Source organism: Zonotrichia leucophrys, chromosome 2 (genome assembly GCF_028769735.1).
Source record: "Zonotrichia leucophrys gambelii isolate GWCS_2022_RI chromosome 2, RI_Zleu_2.0, whole genome shotgun sequence".
NCBI classification, from domain to species: domain Eukaryota; kingdom Metazoa; phylum Chordata; class Aves; order Passeriformes; family Passerellidae; genus Zonotrichia; species Zonotrichia leucophrys.
The window spans coordinates 53041240-53044667 of NC_088171.1; the positions used below are offsets into that span (position 1 = coordinate 53041240).

The window sequence follows — 3428 nt, forward strand, 5'->3', positions numbered from 1 at the left end:
AGGAGACCTCCAATGGAGGCAGCTGGTAAGAAAAAGAGAGACCAAAGGAAGTTCTTTGAAGAGGGTTCACTCAAAAGCAGCCTTAACCAGTACACCAGGGTCATTCTGAGTGGCTGACCTGGGGTGGGGACAAAGATGGAGTTGGCTGGGTTGTGATGTGCTGTGGCACCTGTGACATCATGGGGACATGTCACAATGGGGGCAGCTAGAACAGGTCCTAGAAGCAGGTTACCTAGAAGCAGGTAACACTGGCCCTCTATTGCTTGGGCAAGTGGTGAGTGCACATGTGGCAGGGAGGCCATGCTGGGGACAAGGGCCAGGGCAGAAATGCTGTACCCAAGGCTGGGTTCTCCCTCTGCATTCAGGGACAGCCCCTCATGGGCAGAGCCTTGGCCATGGTACAGTGCTGCTGTTGCTGCTGGGGCAGTGGGACAGGCCTTCCTGCCCCCAGCTGTCTGGGGCCCTGTCTTTCCTGCCCTCAGATCACTGGGATTCCTGTCCCTCCTGCCCCCCCTGCCAGCTGCCTCCCTCCCCACTCCTCTCAAGGCCTTCTCTCCATCCTCCTGCAGACCATGGAGCTCTGGGTATTGTGGCTCTTGTTCTTGCTAAGTGTAGTCCAGTACCCGCAGCCCATAGAAGATGTTTTGGATGAGGTGATGCGTCTGCGAATGGAGCTGCAGGCAAAGTTCCAGGAACGGGAGAGGATTCAGCTGGAGCGGGAGGTGAAGCAGCTCGTGCTGATGCAGAGTGGCACATCCTGGAGAGACCTGCTCAGGTCTGCCTTGCAGCCCTGGCAGGTCTGGGCATTTGCTGGGCTCTTGGTTCTTCTCTTGGCCATATGGTTTATGTGGAGGAAAAGAAGTTGTGACGCACAGATCAGTGGTGAGGAGAAGAAAGAAAAGGAGAAGGAGGAAGAGGAAGAGGATGAGACATGGGCATATGATCTGAGATGGCTTCTAGACGAGCGCATACAGTGGCCTGTACAGGACCTGCAGACAGGCTGCAACAGGACAATGGCCCTGATAGACAATTTCCTAACTGTCCTTAGGCGTGCCTTGAGTAGGACTTTCTACCCGGTGCTGCAACAAGCCATTGGTATTGGCAGTGCCTTTGAAGGTTGGACTGCCAGTGAGGAGGAAATTGTGTACCAGGTGCTTGTAGCCCTGACTCCTCCCCTAGGCCACCTCTTCCACCTGGAGCGTGACACTGACCAGCAGAAGCCTGGCAGGAACTTCCGTGTCCGTGTGGAGCTGGAGTGCAGGTGCCCGACAGAGTACCAGGGTATGAACATGCTGTGCTTCCAGCACCACCCTGATGTGATCAGGAGGATGACTCAGCAGCCCAACCTTCTAGACACGCTGTGCACCGACTCCTACCTTGACGTCAAGAAAACTGTCCACTGGTTCTGCACACTGGTGGGAGCAAGCTGGCAGCGCTTGCCCCAGTCACGCAGTTGGCATTTAGTGCTGCTGCCCTCCAAACGCTCCTGCAACCTCAGGCTGACCAACAGCCAAGAAAGCTTCCAGGTTAAGGTGCTGTTTGGGGTGCGGCGACTCACCTCAGACATCTTTATCAGCAGCCGGTATCGAGGGCCCCGCACCCCGAGCACAATGTGGCCTGAGAGCTATGCCGTGGCAGAGACAAAGTTCTTCAGGCACATGGCCAGGAAGGCCCCCCAGGACAGCTCGCACCTTAAATGCCTGCAGCTCCTTGCCCATGTTCTTGCGCGCAAGGACTTTTCCGTCCATTCCCTCAAGACCATTGTCATGCGCCTGCTGCACACGGTACCAGTGTCACAGTGGCAAAGGAGACACTTCCTGCTTCAGCTCTCGGATGCTCTGGAGCAGCTGCGTGTATCTCTGGAAGAGAAACACCTGGAGCATTTTATTGTGGGCAACCAGAGGCTTCCAGAGGAGATCAGGCTGCCCCCAGATGTACTGAGGGCTAGGCCACCCAACCTCTTCCACGGTCTGGCACAGGATCCAACTGCCCACTCCCAGGCGATGCAAGCCTACCTTGATCTGCGCCAGCGCCTGGCAAGAATGCTGGCCTACGGCCACTGTTAGCAGGGCTCACAGAATCACAGAATCAGAGAATCACTGGGTTTGAAGAGACATTTAAGATCATCGAGTCCAAGCCATGCCCTAACACCACCTCAACTATACCATGACACTGAGTGCCATATCCAATCTTCTTTTAAACACATCCAGGGATGGTGATTCCACCACCTCCCCCAGGCAGATGATTCCAGTACTTTATCACTCTTTCAGTACAAAACTTCTTCCTAACATCCAACCTAAATTTCATTTGGCGCATCTTAAGACTGTGTCCTCTGGTTCTGTCAGCTGCTGCCTGGAGAGAGAGACCAACCCCCACCTGACTGCAGCCACCTTTCACATATAGTTGTGGAGAGTCATAAGGTTGTATCTGAGTCTCCATTTCTCCAGGCCAAACAACCCCAGCTCTGCTCCTGATAGGGCTTGTGTTCCCAGCACTCCACCAGCCTTGGAGCCCTCCTTTGGATACATGTGCCCATGGGGCTTGCAACTGGTGGCAGAGAACCAGCTTTTAGTGTCATGACAAAGACAGGAATGAATGGGATACATAGGCAGATACATATATGTATATATAACTATAGTGTGAATATAAAACTACAATTATTTTTATTAACAGATGTGTTTTAATAGATACATATTATAGTGATGGTTTATAAATTGTCATATTATTTTATGAAAATAAATAGCACATATATAATGTCACTACCTGTTGTGATAAGTATTAATACTCTGTAGTTACTGCATTTATAAGAGGCAAGATTTTTATTACATAGATGTATGTATAAAATATATATTATACACATATTGTATTTAATACAAAACAATAATTTAATATATAAAATGGAAATGAAATAAAATAACAATTATATCTAGTTCCTATATAATTACACAGAATAAATTATATTTATAATTAAATGTTTACTAAACACATAAAATGTTATATAATTAAAAATCATAGTAATAAATATGATAATAGAACAATATAGTGTGTATAGAACAATATAAAGTTAGTAAGTATATCATGTCACTATCTGTTTAGACACATATTAATGCTCCACAGTTAGTGTATGTATGACTGGCAAGCAAGAAACTGCTGCGCTGTTGTTTCAATAAAATGCAGTCTTGCAGAATCTGGAGCATGCAAGACTTTCTTGATCTCAGCCAGACCTATAGGATTGGTAAATGTCACACACTGGGAATCTGGGCTCATGAACAGTCCCCATGAACTCAACCAAACTTATACTGCTGAACTGGTTCTAACCAGCAATTAAGCCCAGGTGCCCCTGGCCCCTCTGATCCCAGAATCACAGAATGGCTCAGTTTGGAAGGGTCCTTAGAAATCTTCTTGTTGCAACCCTGCTGCCAAGGGCA

General features: G+C 48.8%; 1 pseudogene; it reads left to right on the forward strand.

Annotated features, from left to right (window-relative positions):
* The first annotated feature begins 284 nt into the window (after positions 1–284).
* On the forward strand, positions 285–2066 carry LOC135442911 (inositol 1,4,5-trisphosphate receptor-interacting protein-like 1; annotated as a pseudogene).
* The last annotated feature ends 1362 nt before the right edge of the window (positions 2067–3428 follow it).